Source organism: Nicotiana attenuata, unplaced genomic scaffold (assembly GCF_001879085.1).
Source record: "Nicotiana attenuata strain UT unplaced genomic scaffold, NIATTr2, whole genome shotgun sequence".
Lineage (NCBI taxonomy): Eukaryota > Viridiplantae > Streptophyta > Magnoliopsida > Solanales > Solanaceae > Nicotiana > Nicotiana attenuata.
The window spans coordinates 127,518-143,446 of NW_017671793.1; positions in this window are offsets into that span (position 1 = coordinate 127,518).

Sequence of the window (15,929 nt, forward strand, 5' to 3'; positions counted from 1 at the left end):
AGCCTCTCATAATACTGTGGGTCTTGGGCCCGAATGAAGAATTTGTTCATTTGCTCTTCTTCTAGAGCAGGCCTAACCTTAGCAGCTTCTAACCTCCATCGAGTAGCAAACTCACGGAATGTTTCTGTGGGTTTCTTCTTCAAATTTTGAATATAGAACACATTTGGTGCATTCTCTGTGTTGAACCTGAATCTGTCCATAAAATTGGACGCCATGCTTACCCAGTTCGACCACTTCTTCGGATCTTGGCTAATGTACCAAGATAAGGCATCTCCCTTCAAACTCCTCATGAAAAGCTTCATGCGGATTTTCTCGTCTTTTCCTACTCCACCTAGCTTGTCACAGTATGTTCTCAAATGGACCCTTGGATCTCCTGTACCATCAAACATCTCGAACTTAGGAGGTTTGTACCCCTCGGACAGTTCGACATCGGGCTGTATGCAAAGATCTTCGTAGTTCAGCCCTTCAATTCCCTTACTTCCTTCAACGCCTTGAATTCTGCTAGTCAACTTTTTAAGCTCTTCGGCCAGGTTTCTGATGAGCAAGTCCTTATCATCGGACTCAGGTGTGCTTAAAATGGGCTGGGTGGAGTGCGGCATGGTCTCTACGTAGATGGGGGTATTATGTTGGCAGTGGTCATTTGTGGAGTTCTGGAGTTCTGGGATGAGCATTGGGGTATTATTTGAGGTATGGCAGGTATTGCAGTGGTGGTGAGGAATGGGATGCTTTTGTTGCTTTGGGATATTTTGTGGAGGTACAGGATTCTGAGTATTTGGGAAATTAACCTCTGGAGTAGTGAGGGAAAATGACAGATTTGCCAGATTTCGGACTTGATCAAGTTCTTCCTGAAACTTCAACAGCTTTTGTTCTAGTTGGGATGCATTTTCCTTGGGGACCAGAGTACCGTGACCATGAGTGACCTCTAGCCGTTCAGTTGAGTTCTCCTTTCTGGCGTTGTTCAAATCTTCCATTTTCCCTTTGTTCTTGTGCTTGACAGGACTGAGAGGGGGAGTAGGTGGAGGGCCCCTGGATCTCGTAAAATATGATGATGTTGCCAGAGTTCACGAACTAACCTTTGGGGAGGGGAATAAACAAAAGTAAAAACAAAAGGGTAACAAATCAGTGAGGATTATTAAAAAAAACGTTACAATATTTAAACACATAGTGCGGAAAGATAAAGCGTGTCCTAATTTGGGGAACCTCTTTGTGCCCGAGGTAGGCCTAGCGACGAGTTGATTTAGAGAACTTAGAATGCTAAATGCCTCATTTTATTGATAAAAGTAGACGAATCCCAAAACGACACTAAATAACAGGAAATAAAAATGTCACTAATGGCCATAGGCCTTATTACATTTTATAAAGCAGAAATGAAAACTCCTATCTATTTGGTCCCAGAAGGACCTTCCCCAAACTCGGCATCTTTGGCTCCATCGAACAGCTTCACCAGCTCGCGAAGTCCCAGCAACAGGTGGGCTCTGGCTAGGTGCCCGCCCTCGTTTCCTTCAGCATTCTGGCAATCCTCGATCCTTTTAAGAAATTTCCTTTCCAGCTCAACTAAACCCCGCTCCAAGTATCCCAGTCGCTTGTTGGCACTGACAGCCATGTCTTTCCACTCTTCAATCAGCCTTTAGTTGGCTTCTTGTATTTCCCGGTGCTCACTTTCACATTCCCGAATCCTCTTGCCCAGTTGGTTGTACTTGTCCTGTGCTTCAGCCTTTTCATCGATGATCCTGTGACCTCGAACAAACTCGGGTTGACCCAGACCATTATGATCATCCTCCAGCCAGCCTGAATAGTATGGGGCACAACCAGCATGGTATCTGTCTGGTTCGATGGTGTCCATTCCCAAGACAATCTTGCAGTGCCACATGTGCTGAGCCTGGCACCTGTAAGGACTATCATCGTTCTGGAGGTCAGCCCGGAAGTGACTCATCTTGTCGACCCTGGGTATAACCTGCTTCCTGCCCGCTTGCCTCATAACCCGAAGAGGTACGTAAGGGTACGTTCATCTTAAGCCGATTAGTATCAGGAAAGGTGCGTCCCTGGACCAGACGATGAACTCCTCGGTTGGGAACCACTCAAACATCCATTGTACCTGGTCCTCAGTCAGATTTTTGAAGAGTTTGACCCATTCTCTAGCATTCTCTGGTTAGGCGAACATGTTGGGCATGTAATTCATTCGCTTTGGGTGATGAAAAGCAATATGATCGTCCCAGTCCCTTCGATGGATTTCCTGTCGGTACTCACCCTTTTGGAGATGTTCCACGAGCCAAAGTTGAAGTAGCAGATTACAACCCTCGAAGTGTTTGGCTCCCTGTTGACACCTTTCTAGGGCTCGGTAAATCTCTGCAATGATCATTGGTACGAGACTGAATGGTTGTTCGTCAATTCACTCCATTAGAGTTTTGGTGACCATAGCTAGCCTGGTATGGATCCTTGCTTTCTTCATCGGAAACACTATCCTCCCCAAGAAGCAGAACATAAAGACAAAGACCCTTCGGTGGATATGCCCCAATGATGTAAGGGCGAACTCATCAGGATAAGTACGGTAAGATTTGCTATGACCATACCTTTCGTACAAATAGTCAAAGGGAATGTATGATTCTTTCAAACATGTCAAGTTTGGATTCTTCTTTAGACCCATCAATTTGAGAAAACCTCTACCCTTGCGGTTTTCCGGCATTAACAAACCCGGAGTTTCCCACGGTATACCAGCCAGTCCTCCTATTTCCTTGAGCAGGGGTGTCATCTCAATGTCTCCGAAGCGGAACACAGACCAATCACAATCCCAGAATAGAGTAGCAGCTTCTATGATTTTGTTGTTGGTTGAATTTCCAAGAGAGAGGGTAGGTTCCCCAAGTATTTCCGGATAAGAGTCTGATCACTGAAGTAAAAATCCTTCCACCAGCTTAGCAGTTTAGGGTGGATGTCAGTGACCATACCGAATCTAGGGACTTCGTGCCTCATATTTCTGCAAGACAAAAGGGTTAGGCCCTTACCCCCACCAGACTCGTTTATTTAATATCAACAATTGGCATAAAAGCAGTTTAGTTCTCCAAATAAATGCACAGAACGTGATAACGTCCGTTTGGGTTTTAGGGAAACCCAGTGGACTTTGGACAAGGCTATCTTAAAGAGTCATTATGCGGACAACATAACTGACTCGGCTAGGTTTGACCATGATGCATGCACAATTTAAATAGAAAGGGTTTCTATGGGGTTTTAGACTGGTACCCTTGAGCGGACAACTCAAGAGGGAAAGGCGCGGAACCGTCGACTACACCGTTGATCGACTGGTTTTACCGCAAATATGCCTTTGCCGGATTTAGGGGGTGATAATATCGGAAGAGCGCAACCACTCATTATAAGCTTTGCTATGGTATTTTGTTTGGCACGAGTGGAATATGATGTTGAAAACATGCAGTTGCAATAATTTAAACAAGTTGTCATGTATTTGCACGTTCATAAAGCAATAATTACAATAATTTAAACAGTAATAAAGGGAGGCAGTAAAGGAAAGCAGTAAAAGAAATAAGGGAAAGAAACAAAAAGACAAGTTAGTTTTGTAGTAGAAGAAGGAATTAAATACTTGAAGGCATTAAGCAAATAAAGACATATAAAGAAGCGTAAAGTCACAATAATAGCCTGAAATGGTAAAAGCCTAAAAGAAATCCCCAGCAGAGTCGCCATGCTGTCGCGCCCCCTTTTTCTCGCGAAATCGGGTTTATGACATTTGGGAGGACAACTCGTTCCGTTTTGGGGAATTGGGTTTGATTTGAAGAGTCGCCACCTAATGATTAAAGTGCATTAGGACACTAAGAAGGGTTTGATTTGAATAACCAGAGATTGGGTAAGGGCTTGAAATTATCCCAAGGGGAAGGTGTTAGGCACCCCTCAGGATCCACTAGTGTGGTTCCCGGCCAAACTATTGTTGTGAACTTAAGCGCAAATAACACATAGGCAAATAAAGACTTCAAGTAAGAGGGGATTTTCACATAATGGTTACAAATAAACAAAGTTAGAAAGAACCAAAAGAAAGCTGATTTTTCTTAAAGAAATAGTTTGAAATTGGAGAAGAAACAAAGAAACAAACGGAGGGGGGTCCTAGGTTTATAAATAATATGGACCACCCCACACAACATCCGGTAATCACTCCTCAGTGAGGGGCTACACGTGATGTGATCACGTGGTCATCATATCCATATATACCCTTTCCCACCCCATTAGGGTATTAAAGCGCGGAATGGTCTCATTTACTTATTGCATGCTATTACCCGCCCCAATCCTATCAGTCCCGGAAGCATTTAGGACTACTAATCCTAAAGGGAAGGGATATTAGGCTTGTTTATAGCTTCAAAGGCAAAACTCTAAGGCGACATACAAAAACACGGATAGCAAGTTGAGGGAAGCACATAACAAGTAAAAGGCTCAGATATACCTCCTTTGACAGAGAAACACATAATTTAGCATGTCTTGCACATACTGTTTAGGGTCTGATTAAAACTTAAAGGTTGAGGCAGACTGATTTGTTACATAGTTCAAATAAGAAGCCCGAATCAGGCCTGCCTGCTGGTTGTATCTAATAAAAATCTAATTCAGTTTATAAAATTTACCCTATGGTTTGCCTAAGTGTTGAACGAGGGTCCTATAGGCATGATATCTACTGATTTCAGAAACAATGAAGTAAACTGAATACATACTGATTTGAGAAAAGTTGTCAATTATTAAAGAAAGGCAAGTTTTAGCAAGAGATCATAAGTTCTGCAACTGATGGTACGTCATTATTACTAGTTTTAGACTTATAAGCGAGTGAAGCGATTCAGACTTGATTAATGCTCCTATAGACATGCTTTCTATGCGTTGTTGATTTTAAACACTTTTATAGACATAGGAAAATGCAGAAACCTATAAACATGATATCTAGATGCTGAGCCTATGAACATGATATCTAATTGCAGTTGATTATTAAGACCTATAAACATGATTGTCTAATGAAGAATGTATATGTAAGATTCAGAAAGACCTGTAAACATATCTTCTATATGCATATGCAGGATTCAGATTTCCAGGTAATTATAGACATGGTATCCATATGAGAGAATGCAGAATTCCTACAGACATGGTATCTATATGAGAGAACGCAGAAATTCAGAAATAACCTATAGGCAGGATATCTATATGAGAGTGCAAAAATTCAGAAAGTACCTATAGGCAGGATATCTACCCTTTGCATACATAGTTATCCCTCCCTTTTTCACTAGCCATCCCCAAGAGTTTATTACAAATTATTACAGCCCAGAAAAATAAAAGAATACATCAGAAATTAAAAGTACAACCAAGGAGAGCCTGATTCAGACTTCCTGTCTGAAATATGAGGTAAACCAACTCCAATGAGATCATGATCCAAAGCCTTTCTCCCATTTGGATGTGTCATAGTTCCCTAAGAGTCTCATATGGACTCCGGGCAGTGCTCACACCCAAATGTATCAACAGATTAAGACATAGTGCAGTGTGGAAGGGTCAGCCCTCAAGTGTCCAAGTTCAGAGGGAACTCAAGGTCCCAAGGCAAAGCTCACAAGAGGGGGGCAGAACTTAGGGACTAAGAGAGAGTGCAAGTGCAGAAATAGAGTGCTGAAAGGGGGAAAAGGAAAGGGAAACAGTTACAAATAAATACACATAGGGGTGCAGGGGAAATAGGGAAGTTGAAAGAAGCAAGAGCAGGTTGTGGGCATACCCAGCAATAGGGAGTGCTAGCATACCCATAAGCCTGTTAGAACACATTGTTTAGAGGCTGGGATCCCCAAAGGATCAAGTTTAATTCATGGACAACAACTTACATATTGCCATGTCTTAAACCATAGCTCAAACACATAAAGGGGGTAGGGAATAGGGATTCATAACAGAAACAGGCAGAAAGAAATCAACATGCTAATTTAAATATTGAACTCTACAGGAACAGTAAGTAGACATGGATACACAAGCTGTAAACAAAAACATTGTTGTGATGCTGAAGCTTAAATCAGGACATACCAGTTTCAAAGAAACAAATAGAGAAAAGCAGTAGGTCTTGTAAACAGGCCACAGTGCAGATAAGAAGAGAACACTATTGTGTGTGAGTATGAGTTCAGAAGGATTGTGAATTCCCTTGAGTTTGTGAAAGGGTCGTGCCTTTATAGTGTNAGCGCAAATAACACATATGCAAATAAAGACTTCAAGTAAGAGGGGATTTTCACATAATGGTTACAAATAAACAAAGTTAGAAAGAACCAAGAGAAAGCTGATTTTTCTTAAAGAAATAGTTTTAAATTGGAGAAGAAGCAAAGAAACAAAGAAACAAAGGGAGGGGGGTCCTAGGTTTATAAATAATATGGATCACCCCACACAACATCCGGTAATCACTCCTCAGTGAGGGGCTACACGTGATGTTATCGCGTGGTCATCATATCCATATCTACCCTTTCCCACCCCGTTAGGGTATTAAAGTGCGGAATGGTCTCGTTTACTTATTGCATGCTATTACCCGCCCCAATCATATCAGTCCCGGAGGCATTTAGGACTACTAATCCTAAAGGGAAGGGATATTAGGCTTGTTTATAGTTTCAAAGGCAAAACTCTAAGGCAGCGTACAAAAACACGTATAGCAAGTTGGGGGAAGCACATAACAAGTAAAAGGCTCAGATATACCTCCTTTGACAGAGAAGCACATAATTTAGAATGTCTTGCACATACTGTTTAGGGTATGATTAAAACTTAAGGGTTGAGGCAGACTGATCTGTTACATAGTTCAGATAAGATGCCCGAATCAGGCCTGCCTGCTGGTTGTAGCTAATAAAAATCTGATTTAGTTTATAAAATTTATCCTATGGTTTACCTAAGTGTTGGACGAGGGTCCTATAGGTATGATACCTACTGATTTCAGAAACAATGAAGTAAACTGAATACATACTGATTTGAGAAAAGTTGTCGGTTATTAAAGAAAGGCAAGTTTTAGCGAGAGATCATAAGTTCTGCAACTGATGGTACGTCATTATTACTGGTTTTAGACTTATAAGCGAGTGAAGTGATTCAGACTTGATTAAATGCTCCTATAGACATGCTTTCTATGCGTTGTTGATTTTAAATCTTTTTATAGACATGGGGAAATGCAGAAACCTTATGGACATGATATCTAGATGCTGAGCCAATGAGCATGATATCTAATTGCAGTTGATTGATTAAGACATATAAACATGATTACCTAATGAAGAATGGATATGCGAGATTCAGAAAGACCTATAGGCGTATTTTCTATATGCAGAATTCAGATTTTCGGTAATTACAGACATGGTATCTATGTGAGAAATGCAGAATTCCTACAGACATGGTATCTATATGAGAGAATGCAGAAATTCAGAAATAACCTATAGGCAGGATATCTATATGAGAGTGCATAAATTCAGAAAGTAACTATAGACAGGATATTTATATGAGAGTGCAGAAATTCAGAAAGTACCTATAGGCAGGATATCTACCCTTTGCATACATAGTTATCCCCCCTTTTTCACTAGCCATCCCCAAGAGTTTATTACAAATTATTACAGCCCAGAAAAATAAAAGAATGCATCAGAAATTAAAAGTACAACCAAGGAGAGCCTGATTCAGACTTCCTGTCTGAAATATAAAGTAAACCAACTCCAATGAGATCATGATCCAAAGCCTTTCTCCCATTTGGATGTGTCAGAGTTCCCTAAGAGTCTCATATGGACTCCGGGCAGTGCTCACACCCAAATGTATCACCAGATTAAGACATAGTGCAGTGGAAGGGCCCGCCCTCAAGTATCCAAGTTCCGAGGGAACTCAAGGTCCCAAGGCAAGGCTCACAAGAGGGGGGCGGAACTTAGGAACTAAGGGAGAGAGTGCAAGTGCAGAAATAGAGTGCTGAAAAGGGGAAAGGGAAAGGGAAACAGTTACAAATAAATACACATAGGGGTGCAGGGGAAATGGGAAAGTTGAAAGAAGCAAGAGCAGGTTGTGGGCATACCCAGCAATAGGGAGTGCTAGCACACCCATAAGCCTATTAGAACACATTTTTTAGAGGCTGGGATCCCAAAGGATCAAGTTTAATTCATGGACAATAACTTACATATTGCCATGTCTTAAACCATAGCTTAAACACATAAGGGGGTAGGGAATAGGGATTCATAACAGAAACAGGCAGAAAGAAATCAGCATGCTAATTTAAATATTGAACTCTACAGGAACAGTAAGTAGACATGGATACACAAGCTGTAAATAAACACATTGTTGTGATGCTGAAGCATAAATGAGGACATACCAGTTTCAAAGAAACAAATAGAGAAAAGCAGTAGGTCTTGCAAACAGGCCACAGTGCAGACAAGAAGAAAGAACACTATTGTATGTGAGGATTGTGAAATCTGTTGAGTTTGTGAAAGGGTCGTGCCTTTATAGTGTGAAAATCAGGCAGAGATAAGGCAAGAAAGCAGATAAGGAACTGAATATCAATTAAGAATCAATCACACAAGACTTTCCTTAATTAAGGAATTCAGAAACGGGTAAAAACTATTTGAGGAAAGAAATTAAATAAGCACTTTGTGCAAAGTAGGCAATTAGGGGTAAATACATAAAAGTTTTATTTAAGTACAGAATTTTGAAATACGCGGTTGCACAATTAAGGTAAGAAAATCAATTAGTAGCCAGTAAATCAGAGGTCAGAGATTTTGTATAAATGAACCAAGTCAGAAAAGCTGAGAAAGGTTTTTAACTTAAGTTGAGTCATAGGGAAAATCAGCAAACAAGGAAAGAAAATCAATCAGACCTATTCAGAAGGGAGTCTGAACTAATCACAAATTCAAAAGCCATTTTAGAGGGAAGTTCATCACATATAAAGAGTATACAGACATATCAAGCATGAAAGAAGATGTCGTGTCATTGTAAAATCAGTAGAAGAATCCAGTGTAAAAGAGTTTAGGAGAGTTTAGCAAAAGTCAGAGTCGTATGAAAAACAAGGATGTCCCAACTCAGTTCAGAGACTCGAAATTGGTCTGAAGAGTTAAGGGTTTTGAAATAAAACCCTAGCTCAGGCAAATCACATAGCCAAACTTGGAAGAACCCCCAAATTCTAGGGTTTCCACCATTAATCGAGTGCAAAGATGAGAGGGCAAGTAATTAAATTGAAACAGGTTCAGAGGTCTTAGAAAAGAACTGAAACTTCTAACACGTTTCTTTCAGCAACAGAAACTCATGAGAAACATGATAGAAAAGTGACATGCAGAACACAGTAGAAAAGCTCAAAGGAAATAGAGTAGAAGAAACTAATTTGAAACATAATGGAAAAATTGATAAGAACAGTAGGAGAAGCATATTAAGACGTTTTTTTAGAAGAAGCTTAACCAGAACTCAGTATGTGAAACTTAACAAGAAACACTTAAGAACATAGTAAAAGAAGATACAGTAGGAGAAACACACAAGAATACAGTAGAAAAAGCATGCAAGAACACAGTATAAGAAAATACAGTAGAAGGATCATACAAGAACACCGTAGAAGAAGCATACAAGAACATACAAGAACACAATAGAGGCAAATACACACAAAAAAAAAGTTAGAGAAACATTTAAATACTTTCAGAAAAACCCTAGATCGGAAAAGAAATGGTTTTGAAAGTAGTTTTTGAAAGAAAAGCCAGGAAAATCGTTTAAAATCTTAAGGAAAGCATGGATATGGAGCAGATCTGAAGAGATCAGAAAAACCTCAAAACTAGGGTTTTCAGAGGAACCCAAACAACGAGAAAGGCTTGGATCTAAGCAAAAGGAGTCGAGACCAGGCTTCGAAATAGACATAGCTTGTCGGAACGGGATCGGAGATGGCCGTGGAACTCGAATCGACAGGGGTCTGGACATAACCCTTCATGGTCGAGTCATGGAGCTTCGGTCAACCAAACGTGAGGAGCCATAGGTGGCTTGGTGGGTGGTGAAACCACCATAGATCTAGGTTAGAGGGTGACCGGAGAAGATGAACAGAATTTATCAGAGGAGGGGGTGGGGAAGGTTCTAGGGAGAACCAGAGGTTAGAGAGATAGAGACGAGTGAGGGGAAAATGAGGGGTATTGGGGGGTCGTTTGGTTTAATTTAGGTAGGTTAAACGGGGACCGTTGATCTGAATGATCAACGGTCCAGATTGGATGGGATAGGTGGGTCTGGTAGGATAATTAGGATTGGGTTGGGTATTGGATTGGTCTAATTTGGGTTGGGGCTTGGGTTTAGTTAGGCCAAATTAGAAAGCCAAATGTGGCTATAAGTTAAATAGCCTCTTTTTCCCTCTTACTTTATAAAAATAATAAACAAATTTCTGGAAACAAATTAAAAGTACTAAAATGTCTTATAATATATAATTATTAATTTAAAAATATAAAATCCCATTTTATAAATATGAGACGGATTTAAACTTAAAAATGGCTAATATTGCAATTATGCAATTTTGTCCTTAAAAATACCAAATAAATTTATAAAAATGTGTAAAAAATATCTTAGCCATATTTTGGTACAGACATAAGAATCCAATAAATGAATCGCCAAAAATGATAATTTTCGGGACCATCATTGGGTTTTTTTTATTATATAAAATAGGGCAGTAAATTGATTTAAAAATCTTTGAAAAATTAAGAAAAAATAATAGGACCTTGGGATGTACTTATATATGCCTATATAGGCTATTTTGAGGGTATTTTGCATATTTAAAAAAAATACAGGGAAAAATTGGGCATCAACAGTGCTCCTTGTGGAGGAGTAGTCAGGGTGCTATATCGTCGTCAGATATTTCATGTAATGATACATTGCGCCGTGTGAGTTGTGAGACGGCTTGGGAAATTGCTTATGTGTTGAGGTTTCGCGTAGAGATGATGTTATGTGAGCAGGAGGGCTCTCGAGATTCAGATCGTATGTCGCACCTCAATTGTGCTTGAGTTTTGTAGCCTATGGCACTATATGTCTCCCCATGGATGGTATTATGCACTTAGCGTGCTTGTGATTGATATTCGGTAATTTTTTGTAGTGATCAAATTAGCTCGATGTGTATCTCCTAATCTGAGTTATATGTGCGGATCGGGTTGCACGCCGCAACAGTGTGATGTTGAGTACAATTCCCTATATCTGTTTTTATGTGTTTTGTTTCCTATTCTTCTAAGGAAAACTCATATTAGTTGTGTGCCCGCATCGCATGTATGATTCGCGAGTGGGGTAATTGGATTTCCTTTCCAGAGTTCGTTTTCCTTTTACATTGCGTTCGAATTAGTAGCCTACTGGCACGTTGGGGCATCATATAGGACTTTTGATCATGTCCGGGGTGGCTTATTGCCCGAGCAGTTCGTACTGGGTGAGACGAGATCATTGGATTTAGGAACAGTGCAATATGCTTGTATAAAGTATATTAAGGAGCAAAGACCACTATTTGGTTCATAATGAGGTAATGGTTCTTTTCAGGAGTATAGACTCAATGATTGTTGAATCGACAGTTGGTTATGAATTTCTACACATCTCTTCCGTCGTGACGGCATTGCGAGAGTTGGAACATGACTTATATATGTTATGGGGTGCATTATGAGCATCAGATTCGGGAAATGTCGACTATTATGATCAGAGAGTGTTATTATGGTCTTGTGAATGATGTGGTGCATGGTGTGAATTCAACAAGGGTGTGCAGTCATGTTCTGGTACAGCGTGTGGTGATTGATACGGTGTTCATATGTTGAAGGCAGGCCTGGCAGAGAATTTCGGATGTTGAAACTGGGCTCTAAGGCGTATTTGCCTAAATGAAAGAGGTTATCTTTAGATTTGATCGAGCTAATGTGCCCAACTGAGTTGTGGTAGCACGGGCAGGTGCACGAGGTATTAAGCAGTGATTCCAGACAACCCCATCACAATTCCTAGCACGTTCGAGGACGAATGTATGTTTAAGTGGGAGAGGATATAACGACCCGACCGGTCGTTTTGAGCTCTAGCGCGCCGTTCAGCAGTTTGAGGCCATGAGCAGCTTCAATTCAGGCATTATGACTTGTACGCGTGGTCGGAATTGAATTTTGGGAAGTTCGGAGTTGATTTAGAAAGAGAATCCTCATTTCGGAAGCTTTAAGTTGAAAGAATTAACTAGGATTGGATATTTTAGTAAACGACATCGGAACCGGGATTCAAAGGTTCCAGCAGGTTTGTATGATGATTTTAGAGTTGGACGTATGCTCGGATAGGGTTTTGGATGACTCGGGGGCGTTTAGGCGCCTATGGTGGAAGTTAGCATTTTGGAAGAAATTTCATAAGTTTGGGTTGAAGGGCATGTCAGTGTTATCGATGTCCGTTCGGGATTCCGAGTCTGGGAGTAGCTCCGTATGGTGATTCTGGTGTTGGGAGCGCGATCGAAAGTGAATTAGGAGGTCCGTGGGGCATTTTGGAGTCATTTGGCTAAAGATAGAAATTTGAAGGTTTTTGAGAAGTTTGACCGGAAGTGGACTTTTTGATATCGGGGTCGGAATCTGATTCTGAAAGTTGGACTAGGTCCGTAATCTCGAATATGATTTGTGTGCAAAAGTTGAGGTCAATCGGACGTGATTTGATAGGTTTCGGCATCAAATGAAGAAGTTCGAAATTCTAAAGTTCATTAAGCTTGGATTGGAGGTCGATTCATGATTTTAGCGTTGTTTGATATGATTTGAGGCCTCGATCAAGTCTGTAATGTGTTTTGGGACTGGTTGGCATGATTGGTTGGGGTCACGGGGGCCCCGAGTGGATTCTGGGTGGTTAGCGGATCGATTTCGGAGTTTAAAGAGGAGCAGAAGTTGCTGGTTGCTGGTGTAACCGCACCTGCGAGACTAGGGCCGCAGGTGCGGAGCCGCAGAAGCGGCCCTGTGGTTGCAGATGCGGTGTTGGCGGGGGAGAGCTGGGACCGCGATGCGGTCATCTCGCTGCAGAAGCAAGACTGCACCTGCGGATGTTGAGGCGCAGAACCGGAAAAGGTAGCCTGGAGAGAGGACCGCAGGAGCGGTAGAGGGGCCGCACCTGCGGAACGCAGAAGCGATCGTGTGACCGCAGGTACGGAAGTGCTGGAGGCAGTAAGTTCTTTTAAAATCGGGGGTTGGTCCTTTTTTCCCCATTTTTCATTGGGTGTGGACGATTTTGGAGAGCTTCAAGTGGGGTTTTTCATCATCAACGACAAGGTAAGTTAATCCCACCTATCTTGAGTTAAATATATCGATTATGTATGGATTTTAGCATGTAAATTGGTAGAAGTTTGGGGGTTTGAGGAAAACCTAGAAAATTCATATTCTTGGAATTTGACCACGATTTTGGGTATGAAATTGAGAGTAAATTATATATTTGAGTTCGAGGGGTTATGGGTAAGCTTAATCTTCGAAAATCTTCGGAATCCAGGCACGTGGGCCCGAGAGCGATTTTGTCAACTTTTCGATCGGGGTTAGGAATTGTTATAAATTGGATTGTAATGAGTAATTGAGCATATATTAATGGATTTGCATAATTATTGTCTAGTTTGGAGCATTGTGCATCAATTTGAGTCTTCGGAAGGGCGTGGAAGGCCGGTTATGGATCTTCAGAGCGAGGTGAGTCTCCTTTCTAACCTTGTGAGAGGGAATTGTCCCCATAGGTGAATTAATTGGATTTGTGCTCCTAATTGTGGGGGCTACATGCGCATGAGGTGACGAGAGTCCGTGCGTAGCTACTATTATGTTTAAGTCTGGGTAGTCTAGGACCCAAAAGCATGCTATACTTGGAATATTTATAATCTTACTAACAGTTTGAGTCGCTTAAATCACATCGAATTAGTGAATGAATTTCTAAAAAAGATTAAACTTCATTTTCTTGAATTGTTAAAAGAGAATTGGCTTTTCCTTGGATAATTGTTCCCTGAAAAATTCATGATTGACTGATTGTTGTTTATTTATATTTGACCGCGTCGCATGTATGATTCGTGAGTGGGGTAATAGATGCATCTATGGTTCAGGCCGCTCGACCCTCAGCAGTGCACATTTTACATTCATGTTGGATCGGGCCGTACGACCTCCGCATGAGTTGCACATGTTTGTATTGCTTGTCTTGAGATTTATTGATGTTGCTACCTGCTCTCCCCGGCTTGAGATAATTGTTAATTAATGGATCATGAATCCGGAGACTTTTAATAAAAAGGAATTTTTACCTGTTTGGAAACTTATTTGAATCTACTGTTGTCCTTAATAAATCCGTGAGTCATCGCATTAATAATAGTATTATTGGACCACTAGTAAGTGACGAAGTTGCCATCTCGTCTCTACTTCTTCGAGATTAGGCAGGATACTTACTGAGTACACGTTGTTTTCGTACTCATGCTACACTTGTTGTGCATTTTGTTGCACAGGTACAGGTACTTCTACTGGCCTATTGGGCGTAGCAGCACGGGCGACACAGAGACTAAGCGAGTTGTATTTCCTCAAGGCGAACCGCAGCTAGTATAGTCTCTCTCATAATTGTATTTATTTTCTGTCCCCTTTGTGTTCCAGACAGCTGTTGCACTTTATTCAAATTCCTAGAAATTGCTCATGCACTTGTGACACCGGGTTCCGGGATAGTTATGCAGTATTTTATATTAATCGCTTATCATTTAGTTTGATTTGAGACGATTATCTTTAATTGGTAAGTTTGAGGAAATTCATAGATTTCAAGAGCATTAAAACGAGAATTTAATTAAGTATTTAGGTTGGCTTGCCTAACAGTGGTGTTCGGCGGCATCACGACCCTTAGTGAATTTTGGGTCGTGACACTCTTGGTTTTGGAGTGTGGAAGCTATTAGACACCTCTGGGGTTTCTTTATGGAACACTTTTCTTTACGGGTGAGTGACGGTAGGAAGATAACGTTTTGGCAGAACCCTTTGGTTTGGCCGCATGAAGATGTGGTGCGAGGATTTGAAGTTTGTAGGTCCAAAATTCGACTAAATTCATTTAATAATTGAGTATGGGTTCGGAATTTATTATTTAGTAGATTATTTTACACATATATAGGGCCCGAGAACCCATTAGTTTATATATGCTACATCCGCCCCTTACCACATACCTCTGAAAGATAATTTTCCATCCCTATTCAGATGTGCAAGTACCAAAATCTTCTAGTACTACCGACATAAGGCAAGACCTAAATTGCTCAGACTCTTCATTTTCAGTGCCACACCCATGTTGACACGATGTGGGTGTGAGTGTGAGATCTATAGCCTATATGGTTAATCGATTTTGGGTACTTTGACCAAAATCGATGGAGAAATTCAGGACAATTTCAATGTTTTCGCTTGAAATCAAATCAAAAGTTAGAATGAAATTGAAGAAAATGGAATACATTGTATATAAAAATATCTATGTCAAATGCTTTTCCTTTTATCTTCCTCTCGGGTTCTCCTTTGAAAATCTAGAAGGCCTACAATGCAAGTTCCAATTAGAAAAGGCTTTTCTATTTTCTTATCAGCTTAGTTCAAATGTGGATGTTGTTCACTTTTTATGGTTACTGAACTTCTAGATCTTTTCCTGCACTCTACAAGCACCATGTAAGTTTTCCACATGATGTCTCATAATTTAGGCATATTTTTATAACTCTACATTTTTATATTTGGATTATTTTTAGTCGAATCCCCGCAACTGTACCTGTACCTGGATCCACACCCCCGAATCTGAAAATTTAGATCGTGAAGGATCTGTCCTCCAGATCCGCACCCGTATCGGACACCCGCACCCGAATTGTTGCAACTTAGGGCAAGACTTTGGGTGGTTCATTCATCTAGGAGAGATCTAGGACCATTTCTCGATTTACGCATTTTATTTTTGTGCAAGAGTCATGTTAATCTTCTCTGTATCGTTCCAATTTTATCAGATGTCCACAAAGGAAAATCTCCGGAGAGATCTCATTTTGG